The sequence below is a fragment of the Rhinatrema bivittatum genome, chromosome 2 (assembly GCF_901001135.1).
Source record: "Rhinatrema bivittatum chromosome 2, aRhiBiv1.1, whole genome shotgun sequence".
Lineage (NCBI taxonomy): Eukaryota > Metazoa > Chordata > Amphibia > Gymnophiona > Rhinatrematidae > Rhinatrema > Rhinatrema bivittatum.
The window spans coordinates 671,869,016-671,891,469 of NC_042616.1; the positions used below are offsets into that span (position 1 = coordinate 671,869,016).

The window sequence follows — 22,454 nt, forward strand, 5'->3', positions numbered from 1 at the left end:
GTACTGAATTCATGAAGCAATTGGAAGCCAGTGTAGGGAGCACAAAACAGGGGTAATGTGATCTCTTAAATGGGTATCAGTAAGCTGCAGAATTCTGAAAGAGATGTAGGGGATGGATTACATATGTTGGTAGACCTAAAAACAGGAAGTTACAATAGTCCAGATTGTTTAAGGTTAACACGTGCAAGGTTGTATGAAAATGACGTATTTTTGGTCATGATTTTAATTGTTTTAGTAAATGAAATGTGTAAAAAGATGATTTAACAACAGCAGAAATGTGATTCTTCATTAAGGGGCAGATTTTATAAATCTGTACACACACGTACTTTTGTTCGCGCACCAGGCGCGAACAAGAGTACGTGGGATTTCAATAGATGCACGCATAGTCGCGCATATCCATTAAAATCCAGGGTCAGCGCACACAAGGCTGCCCAAAATCAGCAGCCTGCGCGCGCTGAGCTGCGCAGCCTGCTTCCGTTCCCTCCGAGGCCGCTCGGAGGGAACGGAGAGAACTTTCCTTCTGCCTCCCCCCACCTTCCCCTTCCCCTACCTAACCCTATTACCATAAAACAGGTCCCGTTTTCTATCACATGCAATATTTAGTGCATTTTGATGCATCCAGGCCAGTGTCAGATAATATGCACAGAAAGCTCTATTTATTTCCTGTTCAAAACATTACAAAAATCATAAAGTCTATAATCCCTTGAAAAACCAAAAAATTGAAAAAATCCTTAGCTAATGATTCATCTTATCACAATACCAAAACCTGTGTTCAGAATAAACTGTCCAACCAACTCGGGCCCATGTTTCGGCACCCAGAATGCCTGTATCAGGGAAAATGATGTACCTAAAGAAAAGATAAAAACATTCAAAAATGACCCTCTTACAACCAAAAAGGGCAAAAGTGCACCCACAAACTTATTCATAAAGAACATTATATAAACAAATCAAACTCACCAAACATGCTGCAGCTTACTCACAAGGCATTTAAAAATGGCGGCTAGCTATAAAAACTCCCATTGAATAACAGGTTAAATACCTCCATAGCCCTGCCCCCATTTTTTGTAATCCATTCGGGACACACATTGAAACCTTCACCTAGAGTCATTATATGAGCCGCAAGGTTCAACAAGTATCCCATTCTATATCCTTATTTAAACTGTGCGTGTCCATGGAATTCAAGTGGTAAATCCAACGCTGTTCTTTTCTCCTTAAAAAGGAATCAAAATTGTCTTCCTATAGGTGAGGTTCTACCTTCTCCAATACAGCAAATACAAAATCAGAAAAAGAATGTTTAAACAGTACATAATGGGCTAGTAATGGACCATCCAATTTTTGTTGGGTGATCACGTTGCGATGTTCCGTCATTCTAATTTTAAGAACTCTGCTTGTCTTGACCATATACACCAGCTGGCAGGAGCACCACATAATGTACACTACCCCTTTTGCCTCACAAGACGTGTCAGTATGATCAATACCATATAAGTTGCCCCTTCTTTCCTCCACTTTTATCCTCCACTCCCATGGCTACCACAGAATGGGCTTCCTTGACACAGACTATAGCTACAGTGGTTGTCAGCAGAGATCCCCCCCCCCCCCCCCAACACAGGAGACTGCAGCTCAAATTTCAGCACATGCTATCTCATAGTGCCCATTGAGAACAAGGTTATAGATCCATTGGCAGACTGGACACACAAAGCTGCAGTCTGGCAGGACCTGGCCAAGTCACTCAGCATTTCTTTTTCTCAGCATCAGCTAGCATGCCTTGTGAATGGGTATTCTTAATGGCAGGGGATATCGCGGGTCTGCCTCATTCAGAGTTGGCACCAAAGTTGGTGGAAAAGTTGATCTTCATTAAAATAAAGCTCCCTTTGCTCACTTTCCCTGAATTTCCCTGTGAGTGAACCAATGAGTTTTTCCTCTCAGCGCCATGCGATGTTGCCACTCTTGCCATTGCTGCCCGGCCTACTGCTTGTGCCCTGCTTTTCGCTCAGTTCAGCTCCTTGCTGTGCTGTTGTATCACTATCACTTCCCTACCTGCTCATTCCATCCTGAGTGCGTTTTGGTTATATTGGTTCGCTTTTGGCACCCCCCCCCCCCCAAAAAAAAATTGAAACCATAAAAAAAAAACCAGAATTAAAACCTTCTCCCTCTTTTCCCTCTCTAGATGTCTTGGAATCCTGGGACCTTGCGTCTGTTGCTGCCCAGCATGCTCCTGCTGCCCTGCCGACTCCTCATGTCTCGCCTCTCTCCTGCTTCAGCTTCTTGCTGTGCTGTTGTGCCACTGTTGCTGCACTGCCTAATTCTCCTGCCATGCTTCTCTCTTTGTATACTTAGGTGTTTATGCTCGAAAAGAGAGAGAGAGAGAAAAAAAAGAAAATGAATAAACCTTTTCTTCCCACCCTGTCTCGCTCCTGGTTATGCACCTTTCTGTGTTGTTCTGCCACTGGTACTATCTGGCCTGCTCCTTCCCTTCTCACTGGTGCCTTGGAAACCTCCTGCCTCTCTTGGTACTGCTTTGATCCTCTCTTACTGTCTCTGCCATTTTGTCCTTCTCTTGAGGCCAAGGATTCTTAAGGCCACTGTTTTTGGTAGGATTTTTATGCTACTCTTCTTCCTGCCATTCATCTGTGCTTTGAGACGTTGATGCCACTGTGATTGTTGGTTTGGGGGTTTTTTTAGATTATGAGACCTATGCACTAAAGTTTAGTGTGAATGCCAAGGCCATCATATCAAAGTAACATAATAACATAGTAATGATGGCAACAAGACCAAATGGTCCATCCAGTCTGTTCAGCAAGCTTCTAATGGCAGTAACTGCTGTTTCATACAGGTTAACTCCAAGCCTTATGTTAAGGGTAGAAATATTTACAATTAAAACCAAACAACTGTCAAACCCATAACAAAATTACTGCTAGCAAAATTTTTACGGGGTAAGCAGCCTTCTTGATGATTCAGACTGTGCTGCTTGTACATGCTATGCTTTTGAACTTGGCTGAAGAAGCAGTCCTGTGCTTTTTCCCTTATGTGTGCATATCAGCATCCCAGACCATAAAAGTCGGGGCCCAGTGTTGGCTGTCATCTGAATCCAGTTCCCCTTTTTCCCCCATCTGTCAAAGCAGAGAGAAATGTTGCAGTTGTGTCAAAAGCATCAAGAATAATTTATTAAGGGTAGTAATCCCCATGCATTCTGTTAAGGATAGTAACTTCTGCTCTATGCACCCTTTTCTTCATTTCCAACCTCTAGCCTTTAGGGATCTGCAGCGTTTATCTCATGCTCTTGTGAATTTGTTTACTGTTTTCTTCCTCATCACATCTTCTGGCATCCACTCACTCCGTGAAGAAGTATTTACGGATGTTTATCAGCATGGCAACTATTTCCTGATGTTTATTGGCATGGCAAGATCAATAGCCAGTAATTATTGTAATGGAATTTGAAAATAACTTTGAAGGTAGCAGGAACAGAAGCAAAAATATCGAAAGGCACCATGAGAGGAAAAAAGCAGCAGAAGCATTGGTGTTAAAAGCCAAACCATAGGTGCAGAGCAATGCAGGAAGAAGATTGTCACGAACATTGTGGAATTGGATGGAGAAGAATGGTATTGAATACAAAAAGAGAATTGAGCAAGCACGATAAAAGTAAGAAATATAGAATACTGTATAAAGGCAGATAAGGACCATTGAAACCATCTAGTCTGCCCAATTTACTTCCTGGTGCAGTGCCCTGAACTCTATTTTATTTCTGACTTTCCCATCATATCATTTCAATTAGAAATCATCTATGCTTATCCCATGCTTTCTTTAATTCTGTTACTGTTTTGACTTTTGCCATCCCACTAGGAGACTTTTCTATTTATCCACTACTCTTTCCGTGAAGATGTTGTGTTCCGCACCCGCAGCCGTCCGCGAGCGCGGCCCCCTACCTTGTTTCCGGACCGGGCCGGGAGCAGCATCGGGTCGGACGGCCCTGCGTCCGAGCCCGGCGCCCCCGTACGCCAGCACGGGCCTCCGGGCGAACCGCCGGCTCTGGAGCCATCCTGCTCCTCCCTTGCGGTCACCTGCTGCTCTCCTCCACGGCCTGGATCCAAGATGGCCACCGCCATCTTAGGCGCGAGGCCGCGCCCCTTCACCAGATTTAAAGGAACCTCGTCCCTTTAATTACCCTCAGCTGTTTCCTATCCACAGGGCCAGAGGAAGTATAAAAGGAGACTTCCTCTGACCATTCCTTGACTTGGCAACGTCTCCTGTGAGTGTTATTTGAGTCTGCTTGCTTCGGTGAGTTCCAGCGTCTTGACTCCGTGTTCCAGTTCCATCTTGATTTCTGGTATTGACTTCGGATCGGCAAGCGGTGATTCTCTGGTGTGTGACTTCGGACTGGCAAGTGGTGATCTCTCGGTGTGTGACCTCAGACTGGTAAGCGACGACCCTCTGGCACTTGACCCTGGACCTTCTCTATGAGGAAAGACTAAAGAGGTTAGGACTTTTCAGCTTGGAGAAGAGACGACTGAGGGGGGATATGATAGAGGTGTTTAAAATCATGAGAGGTCTAGAACGGGTAGATGTGAATCGGTTATTTACTCTTTCGGATAGTAGAAGGACTAGGGGACACTCCATGAAGTTAGCATGGGGCACATTTAAAACTAATCGGAGAAAGTTCTTTTTTACTCAACGCACAATTAAACTCTGGAATTTGTTGCCAGAGAATGTGGTTCGTGCAGTTAGTATAGCTGTGTTTAAAAAAGGATTGGATAAGTTCTTGGAGGAGAAGTCCATTACCTGCTATTAAGTTCACTTAGAGAATAGCCACTGCCATTAGCAATGGTTACATGGAATAGACTTAGTTTTTGGGTACTTGCCAGGTTCTTATGGCCTGGATTGGCCACTGTTGGAAACAGGATGCTGGGCTTGATGGACCCTTGGTCTGACCCAGTATGGCATTTTCTTATGTTCTTATGTTCTTATGTTCTGACCATGGTCTCCAAGGGCCTACCTAAGTCCCAGCGGCCCGGGTCCCTACGGGCTTCCAGGGGTGAAGCTCCAGTCATCCCTTGCACCATACGTCTGTTCCTCGACCTCTCAAAGGTCCACCTAAGTCCCAGTGGTCCGGGTCCCTACAGGCTCCTCCTGGGGGGACCGCAGACCTCCAGCGGTGAAGACACACCTCCGTTCCTCGACATCACAACTCTTGGTTCACCTTCAGTCGCTTCTGCCTACAGTGCTGAGGGTCAGCTGGTCACATCTTCTGTTCCTGCCTCGCCTCCCGACGGGAGAGCCTACGGATCTTCCGCCAAGGTATACCATCCTCCCATCGGCCCAAAGGTCCACAAGCCTGAGCATAACAGATTTCCAAGTCCATGGACCCGGCAGAGGTATCTGCCCGCCAGGCCATTCCCGGAATGGCCCAGCGCCTGAAGGATCAGTAACAGATCCTCGATGCCTTGGTCTCTGCGGTACAGGGGCTGACCCAACATCTTGAGGCATTAGGGCCCATGAACCCTATGTTGCCATCTCCGTCTGGGGCTCAAGGAGCCCGTGCTACTCAGCCACACACCGTCCAGGCCTCCAGGGGTGACCTGGGGCAAGTAACTCCAACTCAACTCCCGGCGCCCGCTCGATACGCCGGAGATGTGAAGTTGTGTCAAGGATTCCTAGCCAGTGCCAGGTCCATTTTTCCTTGCTGCCTGCGCAGTTTCCCAGCGACCTGGTCAAAACCAGCTACATTATGTCCTTGCTTGATGGGAAGCCTCTGATCTGGGCCTCTCATCTGTGGGAGAGAAGGGATCCGAAGACTTGAGTCAGTTTCTGTCTGCCTTCCGGCAGATGTTCGATGAACCCATCCGCAAACCCACTGCGGTCTCATAATTGCTCCGATTGCGACAGGGTACTCGGACAGTGGCCGTGTACGCAATGGAATTCCGCACCCTGGCCACAGAGCTGAATTGGAGGGAAGATTGCCTGCACAGAATCTTCTTGGAAGGGCTAGCCTCGCGCCTTCAGAATGAGCTAGTAGCGAGGGAACTCCCAGATGATCTCAATGCCGTAATAGAATTGGCCAATTGAGTGGATCGCCGGATGAGGTTTCGCCTTCCGGTAGTTAAGGTAGAGAGAAGGCCCTCACCTCCGTCCAAGAGCGCATCTGAAGCCCTTTGGGCACCCACCAAAGAGCACATGGAGTTGGGTCGTGGGAGAGTGTCTCGTGAAGAGCATCGGTGGCGCACGGAGAAAGGGCTTTGCTTTTATTGCGGCGCGGCAGGCCATCAAATAGCCGCCTGCCCAGCACGACCGGAAAACTCTCGGGCTTAGGACCTGAAGGAGGTCTCTTCCTGGGTCGGACTGCACCCGCACCTCCACTAATGTTGCCAGTGGCTTTAACCATGACAGATGGGGAGTTCCATACGCTAGCTCTAGAGGACTCCGGTGCCGGCGGCAATTTTATAATGAAAGGCCTGGTGGGACACTTAAAGATCCCACAATTTCGTCACCCTGTCCCCATGGTCATCTCCTCGATCCAAGGGAAGTCCCTTCCAGACCAGGTGACACACTCCACGGTTCCTGTTCAGCTGAGGGCTGGGGCCCTGCACCAAGAACAGATGTCATTCTATGTCCTGGAGTACTCCATTCATCCAATCGTCCTAGGTCTCCCTTGGTTCCAGGAGCACAAGACCCAGTTCGATTGGAAGACTTTGCAGCTGGCTCATTGGGGGACGAATTGCCACGGCAATTGCCTCCACTCTGTGGTTCCAGTATCCTGTCCCATAGCTTCCACCAGCCTTCCAGGCCTGCCAGCCCCATATGCTGCCTACATGGATGTTTTTTCAAAACAAAAGGCCGAAATTCTGCCACTGCATCGATCCTTTGATTGTGCCATCAATCTTCTCCCAGGGACGGAGCCTCCTCAAGGGCGCACCTCTGCCCTTTCTCTGGCTGAGATGCAGGCCATGAAAGAGTATATCGAGGAGAACTTAGAGAGATGATTTATCCAGAAATCAAAGTCCCCAGCAGAGGCTAGATTCTTCTTCGTCACCAAGAAGGACGGAAGTCTGTGACCTTGCATTGACTATAGGGGCCTGAATGCTATAACAGTCAAGGACCGTTATCCGTTGCCCCTCATCTCCGAACTCTTCAACCGGTTGCAAGGAGCACAGATCTTCTCCAAGCTGGATCTCCGGGGAGCTTACAACTTGATCCATATCAGGAAGGGTGACGAGTGGAAGACGGCCTTCAATACCCGAGACGGCCACTACGAGTATTTAGTAATGCCGTTCGGGCTCTGTAATGCCCCCACAGTGTTCCAGAACACCATGAATGAGATATTCTGCGACCTCTTGTATCAATGCGTGGTCGTATACTTGGATGATATACTGATATTTTCAGATTCCCTAACTGCTCACCGCCAGCATGTCGGCCAAGTGTTACAGCGTCTCAGAGAGCACAAATTGTACGCGAAGCTTGAAAAGTTCCTTTTTGAGCAGGAGTCCCTTCCCTTCCTGGGATACATAGTGTCCAGAGAAGGCTTTCGTATGGACCCCCAGAAGCTGAAAGCCATTCGGCAATGGTCACAACCGTCAGGACTAAAGGTACTCCAGAGTTTTCTGGGTTTTGCAAACTACTATCGATCTTTTATTCCACATTATGCGACCATCGTTGCCCCGATGACAGCCCTGACCCAGAAAGGCGCGGACCCCAAAAAGTGGCCTCCTGCGGCAGAGGCTGCCTTTCATTGCCTCAAGGAGGCGGTCCTGTTACAGCCATGCCTTCAGCATCGGGATCCACAGCAGCCGTTTGTCATCGAAGTGGACGCCTCCTCAGAAGGCGTTGGCGCCGTTCTGAGCCAGACCTCCGAGGGCCATAAGCTACGTCCATGTGCCTTCCTCTCATGCCAGTTCTCCCCAGCAGAATGGAACTACACCATAAGGGACAAGGAGCTCCTGGCTATAAAGGTAGCCTTGGAAGAGTGGCGGCCATGGCTAGAGGGAGCACAACACCAGTTTACGGTCTACACAGACCACAAAAACCTAGAGTACCTGCAGTGCGCCCAACGACTCAATCCACGGCAGGCACGTTGGGCCCTATTCTTCACTAGGTTCAACTTCGTCCTTCGTTACAGACCGCCGGGAAGAATGTCAAGGCTGATGCCCTTTCATGTGTCTTTGAGTCTACAGAAGGTACTGAGGAACCGCGGTTCATCATTGAGCTATCCCGTATTCTCCTGTCTGCTACTACAACCATCCCTCCTGGGAAAACCCTGGTTCCGCCGCACCTGCGGAAACAAGTCCTAGCCTGGACTCACGACTCCCGCTGTTCCGGCCACCATGGACAATCCCGGACCTTACAAATCCTGCGGCGATACTATTGGTGGCCTAAAGTCAACAAGGATGTCCGGGCATACATGGAGTCCTGTCAGTCGTGTGCTCACCACAAATGGATCCCTGGTTCGACCCCGGGCTTACTCCAGCCTTTACCAGCACCCATGGAACCTTGGACTCACGTGGCCACCGACTTTGTGGTCGACCTGCCCCTCTCTAATGGCAACACGTTCATATGTGTGGTCGTTGACCGGTTTAGTAAAATGGCACATTTCGTGCCACTCCCGGGGTTGCTGTCTGCTCCCCAGCTGGCCCAGCTGTTCGTGCAGCATATCTTTCGGCTGCATGGCCTTCCTAGGAGCATCCTTTCGGATAGGGGGCCTCAATTTACTGCCAGGTTCTGAAGGGCCCTCTGTCAAAAGTTTGACGTTACCTTATACTATACGTCGGTGTACCATCCCCAGTCTAATGGTCTTGCGGAGAGGACTAACCAGACGCTAAAACAATTCCTCCGACTCTACGTCAATGAAAAACAAGATGATTGGTCCAATCTGCTACCCTGGGCGGAGTTCGCGCTTAATTCTCATATCTCCTCGGCTACCAGATCCTCGCTGTTTCAGATAGTATATGGGAAGCAGCCACGCCCCCCACTGCCAGTTCCCATCACAGTTACGTCCCCGGTAGCTCAACTTTCGGCAGACGAGTTACACCGTTTATGGACCTCCACACGACGTGCATTGGTCCAAGCCAGTCAAACCGCTAAAAAATACGCAGACCAGCAGAGAAGGCCCTACCCTCCGTTCAGGCCAGGCCAAAAGGTATGGCTAAGTACTCAGTTCATCCGCCTGAAGCTGCCATCAGTGCGTCTGGCCCCGCGTTTTATTGGACCTTTCCCTATCATTCATCAGGTTGGTGCCGTTTCGTATCAGCTTCGTCTGCCGCCTTCCCTCAAGATACACAACACGTTCCATGTGTCCCTCTTAAAGCCCTTGGTGTTGTCTTGGCCCTCCAACACGCCTCCGACTCCCCAACCTATCGCCTCCGAGGATGACCTCACTTTTCAAGTCCGCGAGGTCCTGGACATAAGAAAGCAAGGAAAGAAATGGGAGTATTTACCAGCGTGGGAGGGGTTCGGCCCCGAGGAAAACTCCTGGGAACCATTGGCCAACATCCTGGACTGGGGTTTGCTTGAGCAATTTCACCGAGACCATCCGGCTAAACCCAGGCCTCCGGGAAGGTGCCCTAAAGAGGGGGGTACTGTTGTGTTCTGTGCCCGCGGCCACCCGCGAGCGTGGCCCCCTACCTTGTTTCCGGACCGGGCCGGCAGCAGCATCGGGTCGGATGGCCCTGCGTCCGAGCTCGGCGCCCCCGTGTGCTGGCGTGGGCGTCCGGGCGAACCGCCGGCTCCAGAGCCATCCTGCTCCTCCCTTGCGGTCACTTGCTGCTTTCCTTCGTGGCCTGGATCCAAGAAGGCCGCCGCCATCTTAGGCGTGAGGCCCCGCCCCTTCACCAGATTTAAAGGGACCTCATCCCTTTAATTACCCTCAGCTGTTTCCTATCCATAGGGCCAGAGGAAGTATAAAAGGAGACTGCCTCTGACCATTTCTTGACTTGGCAACGTCTCCTGTGAGTGTTGTTTGAGTCTGCTTGCTTCGGTGAGTTCCAGCATCTTGACTCCTTGTTCTAGTTCCATCTTGATTCCTGGTATTGACTTCGGATCGGCTAGCAGTGACTCCTGGTATTGACTTCAGATTGGCTAGTGGTGATTCCTGGTATTGACCGGATCGGCAAGCGGTGATTCTCTGGTGTGTGACCGGACTGGGGTGATCCCTCGGTGTGAGACCTCGACTGGTAAGCGACGACCCTCTGGCACTTGACCCTGGACCTCCTCTGACCATCGTCTCCAAGGGCCTATCTAAGTCCCAGCAGCCCGGGTCCCTACGGGCTCCTCCTGGGGGGACCACGGACCTCCAGTGGTGAAGACACACCTCCGTTCCTCAACGTCACAACTCTTGGTCCACCTTCAGTCGCTCCTGCCTACAGTGTTGAGGGTCAGCTGGTCACATCTTCTGTTCCTGCCTCGCCTCCCGACGGGAGAGCCTACGGATCTTACGCCAAGGTATACCATCCTCCCGTCGGCCCAAGGGTCCACAAGCCTGAGCATAACAGAAGAAATATAATAGAAATAGAAATAAATATTTTCTGATGTTATTCTTGAGAAGATCAAGTAAAGGTTACAGTATTAGTAAGGAAATGAGTACAATAAGAGGGGCGATTTTCAAACTGCCCACTTTGGTACAAGGTCTGCAGTAATATTCAAACAGTAGAGCTTGAGCCTAATTTTCAAAAGAAAAGCATGAACCTGCTTTCTCTTTGAAAATTGCACAAGGTTCTTGCAGACTTAGGCACCTGCTTTTTCTGTGGGAAATATTTATAAGAAAAATAATGCACTTTGGAGCCAATGTAATAAAGTGCATTAATTCTATCACAAGTGTTAAAAGCATGAATTAGCTGGTGCATTAAAAGCACAAGATATGTGTGATGTTTTTAACATGAAATCTATGAAAATGATGAAAAGAGATGCCGAACTATGCAAACTAGCTCATTGCCTATTAGGGCAGTGAAAAAGTATGTATACAAAAGACTTTGCAGATGGACTAATGCAAAAAATGTACCTATACTCCTGAGTGGTGCAGTTAAGCTTTTGTAATATTTTCCCCAGGTATGTGCATATATTAGCATCTACAGAACATATACTTCATTAGCATCTCAATTTACATTCAGGTCCATGCAATATCAGCACGTGGAAAATGGGCGGTCATGATTGAGCGCCCGCTCTCCTAACGCGCACCGATCAACCTCTCCGGGGCGCCCAATGCAATATGCAAATGCCGAGGCAAAAAGGAGGCAATAGGGGAAATTGTGTGCCCCTAGACCTTCCTTGGCAGTGGGTGCCATAGAGAGGTGGCAGTCAGTGGGTTAGGAAAGCAGATGCTCAATTTTATGAGTGTCCATTTACCTAACTTGTGCAAAGCCACAGGTTAGGAAAATAGATGCTTGTTAATTGATAGGGGTGTGCATTCGTTCCCTACGAATTGGTAATCCGCAACGTATGGGTCCATTTTAAAGATGGCACTGGCCATTCAGTGCTCCCTCCATGTGACATGGGCTGGCCAATGGCACGGATACCCTGTCACATGGTAAGGGCAAAGGCCATCGGCGCCATTTTTATTAGTGGCAGCCGATGGCCCGAGAGCGGGAGATCGCTCCCGGGACCCCCACTGGACCACCAGGTACCTGTAAAATGTTTTTGGGGGGGGTCGGGAGGGTGCGGGAAGCAAAGGGATTAGTTTTAAAGGGTCGGGGTGGGTTTTTTGTTTATTGGCTCGGGCGCAGCCGATACACAAAACCCACATGTGAATCGGAACCGGAATCTGAACCAATTCCGGTTCCGATTCACATTAGATTATATTCAGGTGCTAGAAGTATTTCTCAGTCCCCAGAAGGCTTACAGTCTAAGGGTCTGATTCACTAAGGCTTTTCTCCATTCTGTGCCTATGGGAAGAATGCTTAGTAAATGAGACCCTAAGTTTGTACCTGAGGCAATGGATGGTAAAGTGAGTAGCCCACAGTCACAAGCAACAGTGGTAGGATATGAACCCTGGATTCTTACCCTCTGCTCCAACCACTAAGCTACTCCTCCACTCCAAAAAGCTTGGAGCAATAGCTCTTGATTTTTTTTTTTTGGTTTCGATGTTTTTTTTTATGAAGGCTTACATTGTTTTAACTAATTCTGTATATGTGTTGTACCCCGTCTATAGCAATGGAGAGAGCAGGTTAGAAATGGTCTAAATAAATAAGTTTGAGGAATCCTTGAGCTTGATTTTGTCAACACCTTTGCAATTTTAGAAAACTTATGTATAAACGTGGTGATTAACACCAATACTCCTATTCAGCTTTGATTCTAAAACTTTCAGCTTTAGGTACTTTTTTCCCATGAACATATACTGGAATAATTTTGATCACAGGGCCCAATTAAGAAAAGTTCATCTTGAAGTATTCAGATACAATTATTTTTTATTTCTCAAAGCTACCAGGTAACGTTTAATCATAAATTCCCAAGATTGGGTAAATTGACCTTTAAAGGAGAAACAAAAGGGTTATTGAAAACGAAAATGCAATAGTAATCATATCCATCCCTGATATCAAATTTCTTTCTAGCACATTATACTCATAGAATGCTTTATTGCCACCCAAGTGAATTTTACAGAGTCAGCATCCTATTGCACTCGGAACATAAATGTTATGCGGAAATCAAGTCATCAGACATATCTTAATTTTTTTGTTTGACCGAAAAATGTCTTTTCTCAGTATCACAGTAGGAATAGTTAGACAATTTAGATAGAAAGGTTTGAAGAACATCAACAGGGATTAATAGGAAGCCCCACATCATATTAGTACTGAATAAAAAATTCTCATTTGCATTCACTTCACTTGGCAAATACACAGTAAAAATAAACCTGATGGCAAAAGCTTCCATTTTTGAAAATATCCCTCTAGTTTATTTTTACCAAAAATCTTTGCTGCACTCCTAAAAGTATAAATAATCTTACAAAACCTGCAATTGTCAGGAATTAAAGATGTGTCCCTCTTTCTTTGCCAGTAATTCCAAATTAAACACAGATGTATTAAGGAGCAAGCTACTGATGACAGGCAAGATATCAACAGGAATCAAAAAAATATTACCTTCCCAATGGTAATATTATTTTATTCAGATAACATAAATAATTGAAGTGGCTGTTTATCTAACCCTAATAACGCATACCAAGCATTGTAAGATTGCTGTCCAAGATAGGAAAAATAAAGCCACAAAAAGAGCAATATTTACAGCAATTTTCTTAGGTAAAAAGCATTTTACCTGCATTAATCAGCTAAAATTGGTCTCAAGGTAGCTAAAAGTCTGCATTGTATTTTTCTGCATAGACTTTCAGACACATTGGGGCCCTTTGCCCTTACTATGTCACAGGGGCTACTGCTGGCATTGGTCGACCCCAGAGACATAGTAAGAGCAAAGGGCCGTCGGCGCCATTTTGATTGCTGGCAGCTGACGGCCCAAGTCCAGGAGATCGCTCCCAGACCCCCGCTGGACCACCAGGGACTTATGGCAGGTCTTGGGGGGTCCAAAAGGGTAGGGGGGGCTATAGTAAATTAATTTGGAAGATCTTGGGGAGGGGTCAGATGGTGGGGGTTGTATTTAATTAATTTGGCAGGTCTTGGGGGGTCAGGAGGGTGGAGGTTGTTAATTAATTTAAAGTGTTGAGATGGGGGTTGTTTTTTTTGGGGGGGGGGGGTTTTCCCACAGAATTAGAAAGACAAAAGTTTTCTGACCTGGGGAATGGACTGAAATGGCCCTCCCCAGAACCGAAAACAAAATGGGAAGAAAAAAAAATGTTATGCACTCCCCTAATTTGCTCCATAAGACACACAGACGCCCGGGGACAGAGCCGGTTTAGCACAATTTTTTTTTTTTAATTTTCTCCCTCTGAATCCTAGGTGCGTCTTATGGTCAGGTGCGTCTTATGGAGCAAAAAATAGGGTAAATCATCATTCTGTATCTATATTCTGTAAACCCCATATCAAATTCACAGTTCCAGGGCAGGTTGCAGAGTTTCCTAGTAAACTTAACTTTTCTGATGGCTGTTGAAGTTACACCCAACCATCAACTCATTGGATCAGTAGGGGTCAGACATATATGATGGCCCATTTTAAATTCTTCTGCAGCGTTTGGTGCAATAAATTCTGTGAATCTGTTTTCTGAAGCTCTGTTCAGCTTGTTCCTGCATTTGTTCCTTCTTCCTGAGCCCCAGTCTTCAGACCTGCTATTTGGGGGGTTCTCATGTTTTGGTGGGTCATCTTTTGCACTCCCACTGGGGTAGCCAAAACTCCTCAGTGGCGAGGCCCATTATAAACGGTGGATCCGTGGAGGAGGTTGGGAGCTGATAGCGGCTTGCCAGAGTCAGCATTGATGCGGGGTCCATGGCAAAGATGTGAATGCTGACTAAGAATTCTAAAGCTGACTCTGTAAACCGTTGTGATCTTCTTTTGGAACGATGCTATATAAAACACCTAAATAAATAAACAAATCCTGAACACATCCTGGCAGCAGGAGAATGGGAGTGGGAGGAGCACCACCATGGTTCCTCAGTCTCTCTCTTTTTCCATTTCTCTTTTTGTAGCAAATCAGGTGGGGATAGTCATGTTGCGAGAGGGTGATAGAGGGCAAAAAAGAGGTGATTCCATGGGGTGGAAGAAAACTTAGGGTAGATTTTAAAAGGGAGTGCGTGGGCGTACATGTGTGCGTGCTATCCGGCGCGCACACATGTATGCCCGATTTTATAACATGCACAATTGTGCACTTGCGCTCACCGAGCCTGCTCCAAGCTGCGCTGCCTTTCCCCTTTCTCTCCCAGGCCACTTTGAAATTGGAGCGGCTTCGGAGGGAACTTCCCTTCCCCTACCTCCCCTACCTCCCCTGCCCTTTCCCCCTACCTTTGTTGATTTCTTTTTTTGTTTCTAAACTTACGTCAGCCCTGGCGCGATCCCAAGCACAGCGGCAAATGGCCCCTCTATTCAGTGTCTTAGACTATTCATGCTACACACACATAGGTATATAATTATGAAAGCTCCCAGAATTGATTTAGGTATATTTATTTCTGGCCCACTTTTGCCTCTCCTGCAGCTGCTGCAGCCAGTCCCCCCTCAAGTTTCCAGAGGACATGGGCCTTCTTCTTCAAGTCCTCCATCTACTAAGATAGAAAAATAGGAAGATTTGGAATGAGATCAGATATGGAGAGTAATGCATATCCTCATTTCCTTGAAAGGCACCTAATCCTAGACCCCTATAGCTATGGGATTTTCCTGATCTTTTAGGAATTTATGCATACTATGTACTTCCTCCCTGCTTTTTGGAACAGATATATCATTTGTGAGTAAAGGTCTCCCTTGGGAGCCAATTCATACAGCCATCACCCTTTTGATTTCATAGTTACATACTAATATTGAACCTTCTTGCACCTGCAGTCTGCCCAGTTATACTGTCTGCTCTGAATATCTTCCTGCTGCTTGGCAGAGTGTGACCACCTGATAGAAAGGTTCTTATCTTAAACTGGCTTTTTGTCTAACTTCTGTTTACTGTATCATGGTGGGTGGAAGAGCCTCCAAGTTGCCCACTTAGATCTCACCACACCCAACTTTCTCTTCCCTATAAAGAACAGCTTCTGCACTTCCTTCCTTAAAGGCATTTTCCTCCCGTTGATATGAAGACGTGATTGAATGCCCTGTAAACGGCCTGCCGTGCCTAGGACATCCTCTTGATATTTCACCTGACCCCACTGCTGGAGAACAGTTCACTATCATTGCTGGGTTTGCTGGTTTATGTCCCCATCCATAAAGTTAAGCTTTCAGGCCCTCACTGCTATTCTGCTGATGTATCCACATTTGCAAAAGCAGAAAAAGTACATTAGGAAAGTACGTGCATACTTTTTGCCATGCATGAAATGTACACACATTCTTTTTGTAACATAAAAAGTATGTGTCTACTTTTGAACATAGCATATAAGTTTGGTGGTGGAGATATGTGTTTTTTATAATGTGTGCAAATGGCACTATACAGTTTATAGCAAATGCTCAAACAGTGCTGAAGAAAAAGTAAAATAGAACAGCATAACCCTCTAGCACAGCGATTCTCAACCAGTGTATTGCGAAACACCAATGTGTCGCCAAGCACCAGCTGGTGTGTCACGGTTCTCGGTGTCCCCGCGGGCCAATGGGAAACCTCCTTCCTGCCCCCACGGGCCAATTGGAAGCCTCCTCCTTCCTTCCAGTGGGAGGAGGAAGCCTCTGATTGGCCATTGGGGCAGGAAGAAGGGAGGCAACTCATAGCCTGGGGGTGGTTTGAGGGGGGCTGGAAGGAGTGGCAGTGTTCAGTCCCGTGGCGGCGAAGAAGCACACCCTGTGGCCACCACGAGCTAGAAGTGCTGAAATTAAACACAGCAGTGAGCCACAAAGAAAAGAGGCCAGCCGTGCCAGGATTTCCCGCTTCCAAAACGGCAGGGAACCGCGATAGAGTAGGGATTCCCCAAAGCGGCAGTGAATCGCAAGCATGAAGAGGCCGGTTGCTCTGGGATTCCCGCCCCCCCCCCCCCCCCCGATGCAACAGTGAGCATGGAAGAGCCGCGATTAAAGTAAAAGTGGCACTCAGCCATGCTGATTACAGATGGGGCAATTGGAGCTCCCAGAGACCGAAAAAAGCAGGCAGATGGGGGGCGGTGGGAGCCTATCCTGGCAGCCAGAAGAAAGGCTTGAGTGCTGTGGCATATTTTTCTAAAATAAATATTTGCTGCTTCAGTGCAGCTGAGAAGGCAGCGGCAGCACTGGGAAAGCTGCCTCTGCGAAATTAAAGGGGAACACAACATTGGGGCTCTAAGCAAAGTGTGTGTGAGAGACAGAGACTGGGCAGGGAGGTGACTGGGGTGAGTATGAGAGACAGAGACTGGGCAGGGAGGTGACTGGGATGTGTGTGTGAGAGAGAGAGAGAGACTGGGCAGGGAGGTGACTGGGATGTGTGTGTGTGAGAGAGAGAGAGAGAGACTGGGCAGGGAGGTGACTGGGGTGTGTGTGAGAGACAGAGACTGGGCAGGGAGGTGACTGGGGTGAGTATGAGAGACAGAGACTGGGCAGGGAGGTGACTGGGGTGTGTGTGAGAGACAGATACTGATCGTTTAATTGGTGTGTGTATGATTGACTTGTGGGCCCTAAAGAAGAGGACTGTGAGGACAGAGCTTCAGCAGCTGCTGCTGCTCCTGGTATGTGCTTTCAAGAGAAAGGAATAGGAGAGTTGCTGGAAAGGGTAAGTAACGGTAGGATTTTAAGTTTATTTTTCTTGATTAACTGCCATTTTAATTACTGAGTATTATGTGATGTGTCTGCTGTTTTGAAATATTTTATTGATATTTGGACAATTTTTAATAATGTTTATGAGTTTTAATTGTTTGACATTATTCTGTTCATCAGCTGTTTTGAAACATTTATTAATATAGTTTTACAATTATTTCTGTGTGGGGCTCTATAGCAGCTTGGCTTGTTCTGTTTTCCTAATAGGAGGAGAATTAGTGTTTAGGACCTGATTTAATATTTGTAGTGTTGCCTTTTCATAGATAGGGTTGTTTTGTGTTCCATAATGCAGGTGTAACTTTGTGCAGATTAGTTTCTGTGCATTATTGCAGATCCTGGGACTGTGTTAGGTGCTATATTTCTCTTTCCATTTCTCCAGGTTTGCACTGCATGCAGAGTAGCTTTTTTTGGTTTTCCATTCCAGTTTCTGTCTCCATATTTATAATGTGTGATCTTTCTGTACTTGGTGAAGGTCGGTTATGTGTGTGTGAGTGACCAAGGTGAGGTATTTTACTAGCATGTAGTCAATTGTATCAATCTTATTTGTTGTGTTTTCTCAATCAGATATGCATTAGTGGTAAATTATTGCCTTTTCATAAGGAGGGCTATTGTGCCTGGTAGTAAAGGGAGTTTGTTTTGCTTTTACTGAGATGTCATCAGAACCAGAATATTTTTTTTTGTATGGTGAGTTCTATGGGTAATGCCCTACTTCTGCTCTGTATCCATTGTTGGGGATCAAGGGGGTTCTCGTGGATGCAGAGTGTAATTTTACATTTAGCCCCATGACGGTCACGTGTTCAGTGTGTCACGCATGTGAGAACCAACTGTCAGGTGTGTCCAGGCTGAAAAAAGGTTGAGAACCACTGCTTTAGCACACATATTTGGAAAGCTTATGAATTAGGCACTACTAGCCCAAACTTAAATGGCTTTTGCTTGCCTTATGCTTAATCATTGGTCTAGTTCATTAACACCACATTTTTTGTTTTTATTATTATTTTTATATTTATGCAAATGTTATGGACCCTATGGTCACACTACCAATAAATTCTGGATTCTCTTGTGCCAGCTAGATCAGTGCAGGATAGTGTATGCGGCAGGTTACCATGCAAATGCAGCCCCTCCCTCTGAGGGGTCTGGAATGGCCATCCCACTGGGAAGGTTTTATAGCATCACTCTGGATAGAGCTCTGGGGGCAGTGTGAGTTGATTTTGGGAATTAGTGGAGGAGTAGAGGATCTTTTCCTTGATTTGGATTTTGTGCCTACTCTGAAACTTTCAGCCCACCCTGCAGTGTAGCCTGAGCTGAATCAGGGATCTGCTTTTCCTATCCATTCTCTGGTGGGTAAGGTTTGCATCCCAGGAACATTTTGGGTTTAAAAAGAAAGATTATTTTGTAGGAAGCCTGGTGAGACCCTGTGCACTGCCTGGACTCGTGGAATGGGGAACCCTGTTTTTGGGGATGTAAAGAATAGGAAAGATCTGCCCCTCTTTTAACCTCAATGAGGATGGAAGAGGTGGTGACCTGGTGCTTGGACATCCCAGTGTTAACTTCATTTTTGGGAAGAAGATATTACTTTGAAAAGATCTGGGAGGAAGTGCTTAGCTACCCCTCTTCCTAATCGACTAAAGAACATTAGAACTGCTGTTCCAGTCAACCAAGGAGTCTGTGAGTAACAAACTAATTGGGAGTACTGAGGACACCACATAAAGGAGCCTTCGCCCTAGGGAGAGAGGGTATTCAAGCTCTCTGTGCAGAGACAGGAACATTATATTTTTGCCAGTTTGGAATATTCTGATTCTGTAAGTGGATTTACAAGCTGATTTTATTGCTTGAACTGAAAAGGATCCAGGAAATACACACCTTGATGCAGAATATCAGTTTCGAAACACCGACCATGTTGGGATTCAACTAATCATGTTGCCATCCTTCTCAAATCAAGAAAGAGAAGTTTGATTTTATTTACATAAATATAAAAATAATAAAAAAAATCATAAAATGTGGTGTAAATGGACTAGACCAATGATTAAGCATAAGGCAAGCAAAGGCCATTTAAATTTGGGTCGGTAGTTCCTATTATGAAGGTCTGCTAATTCATAAGCTTTCCAAGTGTGTGTGCTAGAGAGTCATGCTGTCCTATCGACTATTCACTTTATAAAATAAGGCCTTAGCTTTAGGCACACCTACTTATGTGCATATATGCCAACCTTTACCCATTATTTCCCTGATAGTATTTCCAAGGCTTGGTGATATTAGTGCATGATTTGATGGGTCTGAGTGCAGGGGTGTAAGGGCATGTGTACAAGGTAGGTTTAGATAGTCTATACTAGTGAGTGATAGTAAGATATGAATCAGATGATGTATATATGGTGTGTTAAGATACGTGTGCAGGAGGAAGGGTTACACCACTTTTGGAAAGACAAGTGTCACAATGTTCTGCATCCATTATGGTTCCTAACAGTACTTTTTTGCAACTTTTTCTAGAGATATTTTTCTACTCCATTCCAATGGCATTGGCTCCTATGATTTTCTATGACAAGAAAAAAAAAAATACAGTCCAAAACAGTGATACACCAATTGCACCAAAACAACAATGCAAAATCCCCAAATCCACAAAACATAACGTGATGTCCTGTCCCTGTCCCTTGCCCTAACCCCTCCTCTTTCATAATAAATTTCTCTCTGATTCAAAAAATAGCCTCCCCCACCCTGAGTAGCAGCTCCTCAACTCACAGACCTCTCTTTGCCCACAACATAATTCCTGGTGGTCTAGTGTATCCTCCTTTTCTCAAAAAGTAACCTTAGTGGTCCAGTTGCTGCCATTTTCTAAAATGGCACTAGCTGGTCTTTACCCTTATTACAAGATGGGGTAAAGGCTGAGCAGTGCCATTTTGGAAAATGACTGTTGCCTGGACCTGGAGTCTAAGTGGTGCTCTGGATCTCCCTGGACCATGTCTGGATTCAACTAATAATGTTGTCATCCTTCTCAAATCAAGAAAGAGAAGTTTGATTTTATTTACATAATTATAAAAATAATTTAAAAAAACATAAAATGTGGTGTTAATGGACTAGACCAATGATTTAACCCCCCCCTGCAGTATTTTACTGTAGCCCATGTTATTTGACCCTTCCAGTGGTAATATATAATGTGGCATATTAAATGATCCCCTAAGTCCTTAGCTGAATATACTTGGGAATGCTGAAGGTGCTGAGCAGCGGGAAATGTAAAAAATAGATCTCTTTCTCTTAATGTCCAGCTAAGATCTCTTTCTCTTAATGCTCTGCTTTGTGTCTCTCTCTTGCCGATCTGCTCTTAGTCTCCCTCTGTATTGTTAGGATTCATGGCTCACGGGTAGGCCGTGTGAGCCATGGCACTCACTCCCAATGCGGCTCAGCCGTGGTGTGGCAGGAGTGCCATCGATGACAGCCTTCCATGTCATCTTGCTTCTCCCTGCAGTCCCGATGCCTTGCCTCAGAACGGCAAGAATGCCTCTGGCTCTAGCCTCCTTTGCTGCCATTATCCCGTGAGCTGACGCTCCTTGGGTGCACTCCCATGCACATATTCCAGTCTTGTAAGACCCATGGTGGGAAAGTCTCTGTGGTGCCTCTGATGACATCACAAGCCCTTCTCTATATAAGGAGCCTTCCAAGGAATAACAGATGCCTCAGCAATGGGTCTCCTGATTGCAGTACGTTTTGCTTCTTCCTGTGTTCCTGGTTCTTGTCTTCCAGCCTTGCCTTTCAGCCTTGCCTTCCAGCCCTGTCTCGTCCAGCCTTGCCTCCTCTCACCTTGTCCTCCAGCCTTGCCTTCCCGCATTGTCTTGTCCAGCCTTGCCTTGTCCAGTCTTGCTTTGTTATCAGCCTTGACCTCTAGCCTTGCCTCATCCTCCTTTGCCTTCCTTCCTTGCCTTGTCTCCTTTATTGGTCTCTTCCACTGTCTTCATCTACCCTTGGCTTGCATTTCCTGATCTAGACCTCTCACCTGGACCTGACCACATTTACCTGCCTCTCCAGATCTTAATCTCTTGCCTGGCCCTGACTATTCTTGCTAGCAGGCTGCCATGACATTGGCCCATTTCTGACTCATTAGCTTGCTGCCTGCCCTGACTTTGGTGTCTTTCTGGATGCTCGATATTACCACCTCCATAGGGGCCCACCTAGTTCCTGCTGGCCAGCAGACCCCAAGGGCTCAACCTGTGGGCGAGGTGCTGGTAAAGTTGAAGCTCCAGACTGCCCCATTACAGGGCGCATTTGGCAGCTGCCAGCGTAGGCCTTGGGGGTTTGCCCTCAAGGCTGCGTCTATTACGCCACAGCTCTAAGGGCTCCCACACCCGCAACTCTTCACATGTATCTTTGGGGTGTATTTTAAATATTCTCTTGCTTCCTGGTTTTGCATCTCATCTAATATTCAAATGTTTCTATTCTATTTCCAATATATCTTCAAAGTAACAGCTTAGTTCACCATAAAATCAAAATCTTATTTGTACATGAGCCTTACTAGGTAAATTTGTTAATAGTTTATTATTTACTTATTTTATTTTAGAAATGTCTTACTCACTTCCTTAGATTGGCTATGAGTAACAGTTAAAGTTCTGATATTGCAAGATGTAAGAGTAGCAATTTCTCATGAAGAGCAAGGAAGATATAAAACTTAAACAAGGCTTAAACCACTAGACAAAAATACTGCCTTTACTCTGAGTGGAAACTTTTCACCCACATGTTTGAGCTACAAATTAGATTATTTCAGTATGCTTTTATAAAAACTGTCTTTGGTAAACATCTTGTGGAAAAATACAGTTCATCTTTATTTAAAATCAGCATTGAGTTAGGAGCCAATATCAACAACGTTATAGTTCAGATGCAAGGTTAATGAAAGCAGCAGTAGTCCAAGCTCCAAAGGGTTTAGGTGATGATATAACAAGATCATACAGCAAAATAGTCTAGAACATCTAAAGCTTCACATCCTGTGGGTTACCTTTGTATATCAATAGCATGGCCAGAGTTTGGAGATGAGGCTGTTGGGCTTGATGGACTTTTAGTCTGACCCAGCGCTATACTTCTTATGCTCTTATCTTATCTCCATTTTTAAGTACAAAGTGCAGTATTGCATCATCCCTTGTAGGTGCTTTTATCATTTGCCTGAGGAGTGCCCCTAAAAAGGAATGTAGGATCTGTCTGCTTTTAACTATTCCACAGATG

At 46.2% G+C, this 22,454-nt stretch overlaps 1 long non-coding RNA gene across 2 annotated transcripts in view; it reads right to left on the reverse strand.

Moving 5' to 3' along the window:
• Nucleotides 1-617: 617 nt before the first annotated feature.
• LOC115085451 overlaps nucleotides 618-22,454 on the reverse strand; it is a 159,506-nt gene continuing 137,669 nt past the window's right edge. For both annotated transcript variants that reach the window (XR_003854846.1, XR_003854847.1), the window contains exon 5: nucleotides 618-847. This is a non-coding gene — a long non-coding RNA (uncharacterized LOC115085451). The remainder of the gene's footprint in view (nucleotides 848-22,454) is intronic.